The 15,829-nt window shown below is 44.0% G+C and overlaps 1 protein-coding gene across 4 annotated transcripts in view; it reads left to right on the forward strand.

The window, feature by feature from the left end:
* The window catches only part of ESRRG (estrogen related receptor gamma), a 1,192,991-nt gene that overhangs the window by 471,691 nt on the left and 705,471 nt on the right, over positions 1-15,829 (forward strand). The gene's annotated exons all lie outside the window — the stretch shown is intronic.

Below are 15,829 nucleotides of genomic sequence, written 5' to 3' on the forward strand. Positions count from 1 at the left end.
CTACAAGAGACAACTTCAGCTTGATAGATTTCTTATGCGCTCTTAGGATGAGCTTGTTTTCAAGGATGTGATATTTTAGAATAGGTTCATGTGTGTTTTATTGGTATCCTCCAAGAATAACAGATTGTGGGCCCTGTTTACTAAGCTGTGCTTTAGGCTCGCTAACTTTTTAGCGCACGCTAATAGTAGAGACACCCATTATATTCCTATGGGTGTCTCTAGCATTAGCGCACACTAATTTTTAGCACGTGCTAAAAATGTACAAGCCTACAGCATAGCTTAGTAAATAGGGCCCTGTGTGGATTATAAATGGTTTAAATAAATAAATTCCCTTCCTTCCTTCCCTAAGACTACAGCCTGTGGGCTTTAATGCATCATACAATGTCCCCTGTCAGTTCTTAAATTGCTGACCACAGCATTTGGCTAATCTTCCTCTGCATAGCTCAGACTTTAGCCTCTCAATGTAAATCCATGACCCTGTTAGTCTATTAGGAGGATACTTTGCCATTGGTTCCTGGTGAGTAACTTTCCCAGCAAACATAGAGCCTTGACAGTTTTATGTCCAGTGTGTATTTCTTATGACAATGAGGTTACCTCTTCCAGCTTGTCTGCATTTTCCCTAGCACAGACTTCCTGCCCAAGTATTTTTTATCTACTAGATGGATGCTTCCTTGTGGCTTCTAATCAAGACTTTTCAAAGTTGTCATATTGCCCTCCTGGCAGCTTCCTAAAACATTCACAGTTCCTTAATTCCTTAATGAAATCTGTAATGGCATTCTTTCCATCATACTTCTTTCTAACTTCAGGCTCTGAACACTAAACCCAGATGAAGTCCCTTTTGGTATGTTTTTATCATTGTGTACTGCTTCCCTCTTCCTCTTGCTTCTCCTATAGTCTGGCTTTTGTCTCTTTCCAGCAGCTTTCCAAATTGGACCCAGGCACTTAACTGCCTTTACCTGTGTTCTAAACTCCAGTTGCTTCTTTACTACGTCTCCCAGATTGCTTTTTCCCAAAATGAATTCATTTCCTGTTAGTTTAGGACCTTTCTGAATGATATTGCCTAGCATTTCAGTGAGCTCATTTACTGCTATGTCTGGTTTCCTTACATTCAGCTTTTTATCCGTCAGAATGGGGATGTCCCAGGTGATCATAATCTCTTCATTTTCCATAATTCTTTCAGGGCTATGATCCCATTGCTTTTCTGGTAAAGAAATGTTGTAATGTTTATAAAGTTTGCAGTGGATGAGACGTGCCACCTTATTGGGAGAAATGTACAGAAAGTTTCTGTCATCAGAACTTTGCGGCTGCTATGAGATGAGTAACCATTTCCAGCTCTTTGTTACAGAATCTACAGATACGTTGTAGTAGGTTTTCTGTACTTACTGTGATCCTTCTCAACTGTAATCTACTGTCCTGGGCTGCAACTTTCAGTAACTAATCCTTAGGTTTCAAGTCACTTCTCCTTAGCCATTCATGCAGAGGTTTTCCACCCAGTCCTCGGGGCATACTACTACTACTACTATTATTTAGCGCATACCCAGCCAGTTGGTGTTTTCAGGATATCCCCATTGAATTCAGTGGGGATATCCTGAAAACCCCGACTGGCTGGGTGTGCCCCAAGGATTGGGATGAAAACCTCTGCATTCATGCATCCTATTTTGATGAGCAGTCGTTCCTGGAGCAACACTTTGTATTTGACACTGTAGTTATGCATTTGCAACTTGTTTTTTCCCCGCCAGCCAAGGAATATAGGGTTGGGGCAGGGGTTGTGGCAAGGAGGCGGGCCATACTGTGCCCCCTCCACTTTGAGCTCCGGACCCCCTCCCCCAAATGTTGAGCTCTGGCTATGCCCCTGTCTTGAACAAATTAAGCTAATTTCCTAAACAAGTCCTCTTTGAGGTCTATAGACTGCACTCTTTTTGAGCATTTTTTTCTTGCTGCAAAATGCTCGGGGATATTTGACTCCCTCGTATGGCTATAATAAAGTAAAGTCTTGTTTCTGAGAACAAATCTTGTGTATTGTTTGTGACAATTGTCAGTTACAGAAGATTGACTTTGTTCATAGGCATAGTTTCCCTGCTTAGCACTAGCTTTTGCTGCGAGCACTCTCCCCCTTTAACCACAGTAGCTAAAAAGGTGAACAAAAATGGCCGCGTGGTAAGTTCACATTTCGGGGGGGGGGGGGGGGGAGCACTTACTGCCACCCTGCACTAACCCAGAGGTAACCCCCTGTGGCAATAATTTTTTTAAAAGTCCAGCAGTGCTGGAAATGCTGTGCTGGGGGCAGAACTACCACTGGCGGCCACAGTGGGTCGGCGGTATTTCCGGATTGCTGTGCAGCAACCCTTTAGTGAAAAGGCCCCTTAGTTGTTTTGAGGGGGGGGGGGGGGGTGAGGCAAAAAGGAGGTTATATTATTGATGGGGGGAGAGAAACTAATTTAATACCAGCACCTGGAACATTTGGGAGTGGAGCACTATTTCCACACAGAAAACTATCTTTGTTACAGAGATGTTTGTTCTCAACCCTCTTGTTATAAAGCAATTTAAGTGCATTGGGCTGCTAAGAAAGCATTGTGGTAATCTGCATAGAAGGATCATGGTTAAAAACTCAAGCAATAATAAGCATGGGAAAATTTTTATTATTATAATTACTAATTTATTTTTAATTATAATTTATTAATAGTTTTTTTAACAACTGTCTTGGTAACCTAGATGGTTCTGGGGATTATTGCATAGCTTCATGGAAGAAGGTTTGGATGTTAGTCTTGTAGGCTTTAAGGATAAGAATGGGTTTTTGTGGGGTGGCCTAGAAGCAGAAGTAGTAGAGACCCAGGGCAGGATTAAGACATAGTCAAACTTGGCCCATGCCTATGGTTCAGATGTTTAGGAGGCTTCCATAGCAGATTTTTGCCTTTTGAGGTCAGTTGCTGACATAAAGAAGAGTAGGGGTGGGGAGACCAGAACCATAGCTATCCACAGAGGTTTGCCTTCTCCTCACACCTTGTGTATTGTCTTCTAGTAAGTAGGAGTTGTTGATGAGCAGTGCTTATTACCTGATGCTTCCTCTTCTGCCCATTTTCCTGTGCAGTTATAACCATGTAGAGCCTCATGTGTGGGAGTCTTAACATATATTTATATTACAATGGGGGCCAAATGCATTTGTTTGCCTAATGCCTACCAAAGGATTCATTCTGCCCTAAAGAGACAATTGTAGATTGCTGTAGTAATGTTTGGGCATGCTGAGGTCTAGTATGGAAGACGGTGGTATTGGTAGTGAGGGGTTGGGAAATCAGAGGCCAGGTGAAGGACATTGGATTTGTGGTTGGCTTGAAAGTGTGAATTTAAGTGCATATCAATCCTGTTTATCTGCTGTCATTTACTATACTGTTATGCACAATGACCATTGTGTATCAATTCTCAGAATCCTCTGATCATCTACTGAAAGTTCCAAAAGGATAATTTTCCTCATGTATTTCTGTGCTGATGAAATTTAGGGTTGGTATAACAAAAAAATCTAAAGTTTTCTTAAGTGCATATAATGATTCACAGGAAAAGCAGTTAATAGCAACTGGCGGTAAATTGGTAGACAAGGGTTCCAGGACGCCAAAGTTTAAATGTCTTCAGCATCACTAGAGAAGTGATAGAAAGTGGTAATTTTGCAAGCTGTGCTTAACAATTCACTGTACAATGCAAAACATTCTCTTGCAATTATTTTTTGTTAATGAATTTAAAACTAGATGTATGGAAATGGTTACATGAAATGTATACACTGCTAACCAGTTAATTAGTCCTTGGGGTTTGTGTTTTAATTACCTGAATATAAGTTACTCGGAACATAGTGACCTAATGAGTCAAAGAAAGCTTGGCATTGCAATGATATAGATTTGTAAGTATGGCAAAAAAAAAAACAACATTCCCATTTTCCTTATTATCATGCCTCTCTAAAAGACATTCAGTGTGTGGCATTTGGTGTGCTCAGATCAGATGCTCATTGTCAGCAGATTATTTTCTGTAAGAATTTGGGTACAACAGTTTTACAAAATAAGCATGCATTACTTTAGTCTGCTTTAGAAAAATGGCGGGGCATAAATGGGAGAAGAGAAGATTAACATAGGAGATTCGGATTCGGTTTGTCTTTCAGTGTTTCCTAACCCAACACCTATATTTCCTTTTTGAAAGAATTCACTCAAGGCAGTCTACAGCAAGAGTAAGTCAAACATAAGCAATAGACGATTACAACAGTAAAAATATTTAAGCTACATTAATATGCCATACAACATATGTGTTTCAACATCTGCCATTTGAACCTTTGGACCATTTGTCCTTGAAAGACCTTACATGGAAGACGGTATTTTTGGTAGCCATCGCTTCGGCTAGGCGGGTGTTGGAGTTGCAGGCCTTGTCCTGCAGAGATCCCTTTCTCCACTTCACGGAAGCGGGGGTTTCTGTACAGACGGTTCCATCTTTCCTGCCTAAGGTTTCTTGCATTTTCATTTAAATCAGCAGCTCTTTCTCCCATCATTTAGGAGGGAGGATTATCCGGCTGAATACTGGGCCCTGCGGTGCCTGGATGTGCAGCACGTTTTTCTGCTACCTGGAGGTCACTATTGACTTCTATGGTCTGATCACCTTTTTGTCCTGCTTGCTAGTCCCAGGAAAGGGGATCTGGCCTCATTGGCTGAGGGAAGCAATTTCTTCAGCATACTTCTCTATGGGGAAGACTCCTCCTTTGCAGGTGAAAGCGCATTCCACCAGGGTGTAGGCGACTTTGGCCACCGAGTCCAACTTGATCTCCTTGGATGAGATCTGCCGCTCGGCGACTTGGTCTTCTGTGCATATCTTCTCTAAGTATTATTGGCTGAACATGGTGGTGGGTTGGGACACTGCATTTGGGGCTTCAGTCCTGGTTTCTGGGGCGACAGTGTCCTGCCCTACTTGAGGACTGTTGGGTACATCTCACAAGTCTCTGGGTTGATCTGTGGGATGCTATGGAAGGTAAAATTAGTCCTTAACTGGTAATTTTCTTTCCATTAGTCCTGACAGATCAATCCAGATGCCCGTCATATGTTTTTATCTCGGCATATTTTCTGTTTCTGTTTCCAGTTGGTAGGTTGCAGTTTCTACATATGAAGTTTGTGGTTGATTGGTTGCCTGATGACCCGGGTTGAAGAGGTCTCATAGCTCTGAGCTCCATGCTTTGACCTCCTGCGGTAGCGGTTGAAGGACATACATGATTTGTATGGAGGCAGGAAATGTTATGTTGGTTTTCTACTCGTCTGCACTGCTTGGATAACGACAATACTGAGGTTAAGGTGGCTGCACATGACCACATATAGTGAACCTCTCTATCTCTACCTGCTGGGAGAGGGACATAACCCACAAGTCTCTGGATTGATCTGTTGGGACTAATGGAAAGAAAATTATCAGGTAAGGACTAATTTTACCTTCATTTGGGTTAGGAACAGTCCCAATAATCTTTTTCCAAGGTCATGATAGTTGTTGCAGCCCACCTCCATAAACAGGGTGTTTATACCGTATCTGTCTATACTTGGGATGATTGGTTGATGTGAGCTGATTTTTGAGGTTGAGTCATAGCTGGTGACCTATCAGGTGATCCAACTTCTTGAGCACATGTGCTGGGTAGTGAACTATGCCAAGAGGCAGCTAGTACCCTCTCAGAGGTTAGAGTACCTTGGAGTCTTTTCAACACAAAGTGTGGCATAATTTTTCTAACTCAGGAGTGCATGTTCAAGCTCAAAGTCATTCTGTGTGCAGCAGATACCCCAGATTTAGGCCTATCTGCAGCTCCTGGGCTCCATGACAGTGATGCTTGAAAGTAGTTTCCTGGGTGAAAGCCATGTGACCCTTTCACTGGATACTGTTGACAAGCTGTTTTCTCAAGTTCAAACAATTTGAGAATTAGCTCCCAGAGAGCAGAAGCTTGAAGCTATATCTGGTGTAGTGGTACTCAGACCATCTCCTCAAGGAGGTTCCCCTAGACTCCCCCAGACTAGTTTGTACTTAACACAGACACGAGTCTGCTGGTCCGGGATGTCCATTTTCAGGGTCATGTGGTATAGGGGAGTTGATCTCTGGAGGAGGCCTCCTGGAATATCAATCGTATGAAGCCTGGCACTTCCAGCAGCTCCTACAAGGAAAGACCTTCAGAGTGCTATCGGACAATGTGACAGCAGTGATGTACCTCAGGAATCAAGACAGGTTCAGGAGTGCAGCAGTGGCTCTGAAGATAGATTGGATTTGTTCCTGGGCAGAATGCCATCTGATGGCAATTTCAGCTTCTCACATAATGGGAGTAGATAGTGTTCAAGGAAGTCCATGAATCTGGGGGAATGGAAGTTAAGTCCCTCATCCTTTCAGATCCAAGTAGATGGGTGGGGCATTCCTTGCTTCAATCTCATGTTGTCCATCCAGAATGTAAAATGTCTTTGTTTCTTTGGCTGCATGAAAGAGCAGGGTTCAGCAGGGATTGATGCCCCTCTCCAGCCTTGGCTGGAAGTGGAGCCTCTATGTATTCCATCTATAGCTTCTAATAGAGCGGGTCCTTCAGAAGGTGTTAAAGCATCTGTGTCTGGTGATCATGGTGGCACTGAATTAGCTATGTTGGGCATGGTACGCTGACCTCGTACAGCTACTGATGAGGTCCCAGTTCTTCCAAGAGGACCCAGACTCCTGTGACGGGGCCCTGTCCTTATGGAGGATTCAGACCCATTCTGTATTATAGCCTGGCCCTTGAGAGTTGGTTCCTGAAGCACAGGGGCTACTATCCATCTGTTGTAGCAACCTTGCTGTGGGCTTGTTTCAGTGGGGTCTTGATAAGGGCCTTGCCCTTAATTATCTAATGATTCAGATGGTGGCTTTATCTCTTGTTTCAGAGGTGGGATCGATGATCTCTCTGATTTCACAGTTGGATATAGGCTGCTTTTATTTTGTGGGCAGCCCTCATTGGGGGGGCAGGGGGATGCCCCTTGAGACCTCAGTTTCGTCCTGAGGGCTCTTTTCAAGCCGCCTTTTGATCCTTTGAAGCATTCTTCTTTGAAGAATTAGTTATTGAAAGCAGTCTTTTTAGTAGCCATTTTGTCCGGCCAGGAGAGTATCAGAATTGCAGGCTCTTTCTTGTAGAGATTACCTGCCCTTTTCAGCTGAGCCTGTTTCCATTAGAATCAATTAGAATGGCACCTCCTTTCTTTTGAAGGTGGTTCCTCCCTTTCATCTAAATCAGGCGGTCTCACTTTCAACTTTCTTGGAGTCGGATAAGTCAAATTCTTGAATCTGCCAAAAATTGGATGCATGCAGAACCGTCTTTCATTACTGGAAGCACACACATTATTTTATAAGTCAGGATAGGTTATTCATATTGTTTCATGTGCCGTGCAAAGGTAAAGCAGCTTCAAAATCTACTAATGCCTGTTGGATTAAGGAGGCACCTATTTTCCTTTATAGAATAGACTCCACCTGGGTGCCCTGTAGATAACTAAATCTAGGCACCACTTTATAGAATTGCCCTCCAAAAGGGTATATGTGTTATTTTCACTGAGGAAAAAGTTTTCTTTATTTTTAATGTAAAAAATTGTTTTTTTAATCTCAGGAATAAATATATTAAGATAAAATATAGACATGTAAACATACAAACTATATGCAAGATGAAAATTAGGGCAATGCGCTAATGACTCAAGGCTGTAATTAAAAACATCTAGATAAAGAGTCCTTCCACCTTAGATTTATATTCCAAGGAAATGAATAAGGCAAAAAAAAAAAAAAAAGGTGTGGGGGGGGGGGGGGGGGGGTGATGGACGGCAAAGTGAAATACAGTAAAAGGAACTCTTCATTCCAATGTATTCAAACAGCCCTTCAAAAAGAAATGGCATTAATTCAGATAGCCAATTACTGTAATGTGGTTCAGAGCACCTCAATAGGTGTTTCAGTCTCAAGCCAGGACTAACATTTGTAATCCTTTAAATGCACTTAAGAAATTGATGTTACAGCCCCACAATCTGTTAAGGGCTGTGCATCCTAGCTGATTGCAAAGTATCTCACCATTAATTGGATCATCAGAATGTGATCCGCGTCCTAGTGCCAGGATTATGGAAGACTGACTTTTCTGTGACGCGCTGATCCAAAGGCTTCTTTTGCTGGGTATTTTGACCCTTAATGTAGATAAGTGGTATTTTTCATCAATCTTAACTTGCTTTTAAAAAATAAAAGAAATGTCAATTTAGTGCAGGGCATTTGACTTAAATCCACATCTTCTAATTTAATATATCCGAAAATGTATTCTGCCTCTGATCTGCTTAATACTTTGGCTTGATAAGACACCAGGAGGCATATTTTCAAAGCACTTTGGGAGGCTAAGTTCCATAGGTTTCTATGGAACTTTGGGAGGCTAAGTGCTTTGAAAATGAGCCTCCATGCCTCCCATCACTAATAACCTTTTTGAAAATTTCTTAATTCTTTTTGGGCTCTATTTATTAATGCTTAGAGAGCATGATAACATTGTTTTCACACACTAAGCATCAGTAAATAGATTTTTGTTGATTTTTTTTCTAGGCTTAAAAATGAGTTGTACTACTTACAGGTATTGGGAAACTTCTGCTTCATCTATTGCAAAGAGGAGTATTTTCGAAAGAAACGTCCAAGTTACGATTTGGACGTCCTTGCAAAACGGTGAAATCCATTGGCGGAGAAACCTGTATTTTTGAAAAGATGAATGTTCATCTTTTGTTTCGAAAATACCGTCAGAGACGTCCAAATCCTTAAATTTGGACGTCCCTAGACATGGATGTTTCTGACTTTCGGCGATTTTTGAAACCAAAGACGTCCATATCAAAAATGTCCTAACGCAAGCCATTTGGACGTGGGAGGAGCCAGCATTTGTAGTGCACTGGTCCCCCTGACATGCCAGGCCGCCAACCGGGCACCCTAGCAGGGGTATTTTCGAAAGAGAAGGGCGCCCATCTTCCGACACAAATCGGGGGGGATGGGAGTCCTTTTCTCAGGGTCGCCCAAATCGGCATAATCGAAAGCCAATTTTGGGTGTCCTCAACTGCAGTCCGTCGCGGGGATGACCAAAGTTCACAGGGGCGTGTCAGAGGTGTAGTGCAGGTGGGACTGGGGCGTGCTTAAGAGATGGGTTTCCTCGGCCGATAATGGAAAAAAGAAGGACGTCCCTGATGAGCATTTAGTCGACTTTACTTGGTCCATTTTTTTCACGACCAAGCCTCAAAAAGGTGCCCAAACTGACCAAATGACCAACGGAGGGAATCGGGGATGACTTCCCCTTATTCCCCAGTGGTCACCAACCCCCTCCCACCCTAAAAAAAAATTTAAATTGTTTTTTTTTTTTGCTAGCCTCTATGCCAGCCTCAAATGTCATACCCAGCTTCCTGACAGCAGTATGCAGGTCCCTGGAGCAGTTTTAGTGGGTGAGAGTGCACTTCAGGCAGGTGGACCCAGGCCCATCCTCTTCCTTCCTGTTACACTTGTGCTGATAAATGTGAGCCCTTCAAAACCCACCCAAAACCCACTGTACCCACATGTAGGTGCCCCCTTCACCCCTTAGGGCTATGGTAGTGGTGTACAGTTGTGGGGAATGGGTTTGGTGGGGTTGGGGGGCTCAGCACCGAAGGTAAGGGAGCTATGCACCTGGGAGCAATTTGTGATGTCCACTGCAGTGCCCCCTAGGGTGCCCGGTTGGTGTCCTGGCATGTGAGGAGGACCAGTGCACTATGAATGCTGGCTCTTCCCACGACCAAATGCCTTGGATTTGGTCGTTTTTGAGATGGGTGTCCTCGGTTTCCATTATGGCCGAAAACCGGGGACAACCATCTCTAAGGATGACCTAAGGACGACCATCTCTAAGGTCGACCTAAATGTTGAGATTTGGGCGTCCCCGACCATATTATCGAAACAAAAAATGGACGCCCATCTTGTTTCGATAATAGCGGTTTCCCTGCCTCTTCGCCGGGACATTCCTAGAGATGGTCATCCCCGTTCGATTATGCCCCTCCACGGGGCACTGCAGTGGACTTGAAAAAATGCTCCCAGGAACATAGCTCCCTTACCTTGTGTGATGAGCCCCCCAAATCCACTAACCCCAACTGTACACCACTACCATAGCCCTTACGGGTGAAGGGGGGCACCTAGATGTGGATACAGTGAGTTTGTGGTGAGTTTTGGAGGGTTCACTGTTTCCTCCACAAATGTAACAGGTAGGTGGGTATGGGCCTGGGGCTGCCTGTCTGAAGTGCACTGCAGTTCCCACTAAAACTGCTCCTGGGACCTACATGAGCTGTCACGGACCTGAGTATGACATCTGAGGCTGGCTCGAAATGTTTTTAAAGATGTTTTTTGAGGGTGGGAGGGGAGTTAGTGACCACTGGGGGAGTAACTGGAGGTCATCCCCAATTCCCTCCGGCGGTCATCTGGTCATTCAGGCACCTTTTTGTGCCTTATTCATAATAAAAACACGTCCAGGTGAAAACGTCCAAGTGTTCATCAGGGACGTCCTTGTTTTTTTCGATTATGGGTCAAAGACGTCCAAGTGTTAGGCATGCCCCCAAGTCCCGCCTTCGCTACGCCTCTGACACGCCCCTTTGAAATTTGGACATCCTTGCGATGGACTGCAGTTGGAGACGTACAAAATCGGGTTTCGATTATACCAATTTGGACATCTCTGGGAGAGGGACGTCTATCTTCTGATTTATGTTGAAAGATAGACGACGTCCTTCTCTTTCAAAAATGAGCCCAATAGTGTCCTAGTACATAACAACTTTTTTTTTTTTTTTGGGGGGGGGGGGGGGTTATTTATCTGTTTAACTATTTATTTGGATTATTAACTGCATAACAATAGTAGTGACCAAATATAAGTATAAATGCTATCAATGAAGTAAAGAAATGTTACAGCTAATATTATTTTTATTAATTTTAGAATTTTATTGGTGGTATGGCCACTTCCATTTCAGATTCTAGGCAAACTTACCCAGCATGCTTTGTTGTGCTATGGGTGTATTTTGAAAGGAGCAAGATACTCGCCAGGTTGTACAACCAGGCTTCTTCTACACCATTTCAGGTGCTGGAGAAACGGTGAGGGATTTTAAGAAACCATTATTTGTTCTCGCTTATGTCGAGATAAGTACAAATAACTTAAAAACTACAATAAATAATAATGCTAAATATAAATAGTAAATGGTGAACACTATCCATTTGTTTTGTGGGTTGTCATTATAGGGATAATTTTATAAACAATGTGAACATGTAGAACATTCTTAAGCAGTGGTACTAGCTTATTGCTTAATATGTACATTCAGTGTCACTGTGGGGCCCTTTTTACTACGTTTCAGTAAAAGGGGTCCTGCGGTGTCCTCTGCACGTGGATTTGCTGCGCACCGATACCCCTTTTACCCTTTTACCGCAGCAGGATTTTTGTGAAAAAAGGAAATGAGTGCATTCCTTTTAGCCAGAAACTTTACTAGGGTGATATTAGCCCCAGATATTCAGTGCTGGGCCATTCCCAGTCACCAGTACTGAATATCCAGGGCATATTGTCCCTTTGCTGGCCACTGGAGCTTATGTGGGTCTCTGCTGATATTCAGCCGAGACCTGCATAAGACACTTTGAGGGTCTCATCTGAATATTGTCAAGGACCTGCCTAAATATAAATAAATAAATGCAGAGCCATCCTGATTCTGCTTCCCCCATCGGGTCTCGATCCCTTTCCCCCCAACCAAACAAAACACTCCCATCCCCTTCCACCCCTCCTCCATGCAGGATGCCCACCCACCAGGTCTTCCTGCAATCCCTGGTGGTCCAGCAAAGGTAATTGGAGCAGGAGCATAGCCTACTTGCTGCTGCCCCTTGCGGCTGCCTCAGGAAAATGGCTGCCACACTCTCGAAACAGTCTTGCTGTAATACCATGAGGCTGCCATGAGATGTGATGGCAGATATTTTCCTAAAGCAGACACAAGGGGCAGGAGGGAGTAGGTTTTACTCCTGCCCTGATTGCCCCTGCCGGACCACTAGGGATTGCAGGTAGAACGGGGGAGGAGTTGGTGTTTTGCCTGGACAGGGGGATGGGCTATAAGGGGTTTAATATAACTGGGGAGGGGGGAGGCAGTGGTCAGATCAGGACCAGAGTTGGGAGGGATCTAAGTGACTCAGCACTTTTTTTGTTATGCGGATGCCAGCTAATATTCAGCCAGCACCCACATAGCTAAGCATCTGAATTTAGGACAGCTTATGAGCTGTCCTAAATTCACCTGCTGAGCTATGCGTGTGCCAGCATGAATATTGCTGACACCCACATAACTGCTGTTTCCTCCCCATTGTTTCCTCTTGTTCGTCCAAACCTGCCCACTTTTTTAATGACTGGTCAGAGCCAATATTCAGTGGCATTGCCCAGTTAAGTGCTGCTGAATAATGGTGATTGGACAGCCGTGAGCGATTTAAATGGGCAGGAGCTTCTCCTGACTGCTTAAATTGCTTTGAATATCGGCCTGATAGAAGCTTTATTTAGAATTCTGTGAAACAAAAAAAAATGTTATTCGAGTACTAAAGTGGTTTAGAAAGTCTAATCTCCCAGTTGAAGCCCAGTGGAATGCTGTCACAGCCATACCATATCAGAAAATGTTTAAGGTCTGTTTCCATTCTGTGACAGTGATGACTTTTCCTGGGCCACCGAGAGACTGGGCTGGGCCTGGGGCAAGGCCGCCCCCACCCCACCCCCGCCGCTGCTCCCCCCCCCCCCGAGGTCACCGCCGCTCCCTCCCCCCCGTCCACCACCGTGCCAGGCCCCCTGCATTGAAATCACAGCGCCTCTCACCTCCGTGTGAAAGCGCTGCAGGCAGTGGGGCAGAAGATTGCCTCCTTTTGGCCCTCCTTCCCTCCTTGTGTCCCGCCCTCACGGAAGTTACGTCAGATGAGGGCAGGACACAGGGAGGGAAGGAGGCCCGAAGGGAGGTGATCTTCTGCCCTGCTGCTTGCAGCGCTTTCACTCGGAGGTGAGAGGTGCTGTGATTTCAATGCAGGGGGCCCGGCCCAGTGGCAGACGGTCAACGACGGAGGGCGGGTGGGACTGCGGCGCTGGGCCCCCCCCCTGGAGGCCCGGGCCCGGGGAATTTTGTCCCCCCTGCCCCCCTCCCTCTCGGTGACTATGGACTTTTCTGGCTCCAAAATAGGGCTTAACTTAGGACTTTATGACTTTAATTAGTTAGGCATTTAGATGATACTGGACTCCATGACTCCATCGTTGCCTGCCAGGATGTGAGATTACAAAGGCATGAAATAATGGCAAAGTAAGTGTCAACCTCGATGGAGGAAATAGTTGTGCTGTTAGTTGACTGACCACTTTATTCAGGAGTCAGTGAACATAAGAACATAACAAAAGCCATGTGCAGTCAGATCGAAGTCCATCAAGCCTAGCATCCCTGTCTCCAACAGTGGCCAGTCCAAGTCACAAGTACCTTTCGGATCCCAAAAATGTAGGTAATAATCACTGGTGCAGATCTAATATTTGAAGTCATTAATGAATGACTTCAAATATTAGAAACCATTGTATTTACTAACTCAGTACAAAGTATATAAAATATTCCTGTGTTGGATTACTTGACCTCCTCATAGAGAAGAAAAAGCATTTTACAGTTTGTGGCATTTCCATCGTGCATTAACCTCAATTGTGTATCTTGGGGTGGTCTGCTATATCAGGCTGCAGATATTATTATGTCCTGTACAAGATTCTTAATTGGTGTCTTGGGTTGCTGCTGTCCACATCTGCTTCCCCAGGTGCTCTGAAGAGCTGATAGACCTTTTGTTCTAGGTACACTACAGGGCTGGAAAGCAAACTTGAGTTTCAGGGGAAGCAGATTTATTGGCGCCTTCTGTGGTTTGAAGACAAATGGAAACTCATCCATCGCTGCTACAGCTGCACACTGGGACTCTCTTTCACATTGCTTTGGGTTAGGATTTCGGTTTGTCCTTCCTTCCTAATGGGGTCCCATGGTACTGAGTGCCATCCATGTACAGGATGGATGAGATGCTCTGTGGACCTGCACCAGCCTTATCTTAGTGAACTGGGAACTGGAGGTTTTCCTTGAACTACTAGGGAGTTGAATTCAGCTTTAAAAGAAAACATATGATTATATGGACAGCCAACACTAAGAAAGCTGCTATTTTTTTCCTTTTTTAATGATAAAAAAAGTTTGCTTTATCCTACAACTCTGTTATTGTAACAGGCTTCTGAAATTACTTTTTTGTAGTTTTCCAAGTGATTTTTAATCTCATCTTCTTTTGCACAAACTCCCACTGGGACCAGGGAGAGAAAAATGGATGGCTACAGCATCCACTTTGTCCAGCATCAAGCAAGCGTATGGAAGAATTAATTTCTTCCTCTGTAATATCTGTCAGCTAACTCATTGAGAGGAAAGTGTCCTTTCTATCAAAGAATTAAAATCACATATAGCTGCTCTCTACTAAGTGTGGGATGAGGGCAGGGACATCTGCTTCCTCTTTGTTTTGTATCTGCATGTTACCAAGAGCTTCTCCATAGTACATTAGCGTGTATGAAAATTTCTCAATTGCCTTGTGAGTGTGAAGAATATCAATTTCTGTTTTATTTTTTGATGTTTTATTTTCCCAAGCTGTGTGTTCTGTCTTTCTCTTCAGGGAAATGAAAAGGTTAAGAGGTGTTGGTGCAGGAAGGCACATCTGTCATCTCTGTCCTGTTAGTTCAGTTTCTTGCCTAGCTTGCCAGAATAGGTAATGTCTGTAAGAAGTCTGTTAAAAAAAATAAGGCTGAATGTTCTAGCCCTCATTCTTTCGCTTATGACATATTGAAAGGGATAGTACCAAACGTAGGTTCAGTAGTCAGGGTACACAATTTGTTTTTCCATTTGTCAACTATTGAGGATGCAGCTAATTGGAACATCTACCAGAGGATGTATATCGTATATTCTTAGACCATTTCAACTTATAGTTTTGCTGTGTATGAGCTGTGAAAGAGTTCTTTACTCTTTAAATTTTCAGTTCACTGCCACTGAGTATTGTGATATCATGCTATTATCAGTTTTTTCCTGTTGCATGTAGACTCTGTCACAAAATTGTTTAATTTCTCAGAGGACCTACAAGAGACCACTTCAGATGTCTCTGCTCTCCCACTGGGCTTCACATTCTTGGGACTTTGAGGCAAGGCTGCTGCTGGTAGCCGGGGTCTATCAGAGTATGGAATGGTGCCCTCAGCACTTATTAAGAGGAGTTCTTGTGGATCTCCCTAATGGCTGGTTATCACCACTGATAACAGCTTCATCAGTTGGGAAGCACGCTATCTGAATCAGCGCACAGACAGAGGTTCAAGAAAGAGTCAACCTGACCTATCAGTTGCCAAAAGATGAGGGCCATTCACTTGGTACTGATGGAATTCTTCTTTCTGATCGGAGGAAAGCAGTCTGCATGATGTTAGACAACACCATGGCTGTGGTGTACATTAACAAGCAGGGAGGCACCAGGAGTTCAAAATTAGCAGTGGAATCCGAGAATATCTGCAGGTGGATTGAGATGCACTTGTTGACCCTCTCAGTAGTACACATTGCTGGGAAGGAGAACGTAAGGTGAATTTCCTCAGTTGACATTCTCTAAACCTGAGAGAGTAGGAATTGAGCCCATTGGCCTTTCAGCATCTTTTTTTCCTCAATGGAGAGATCGATGGGGTGTCCCAGTTTTAAACCTGATGTCCTCAAGGCTGAATTGCAAAACTTTTTCACTGCAGCAGGGAAGTTGAGTTGGGTTGGGTAGCTCAAGCTGGAGCTGCTATACATCTTCCCTC

Source organism: Microcaecilia unicolor, chromosome 3 (assembly GCF_901765095.1).
Source record: "Microcaecilia unicolor chromosome 3, aMicUni1.1, whole genome shotgun sequence".
Lineage (NCBI taxonomy): Eukaryota > Metazoa > Chordata > Amphibia > Gymnophiona > Siphonopidae > Microcaecilia > Microcaecilia unicolor.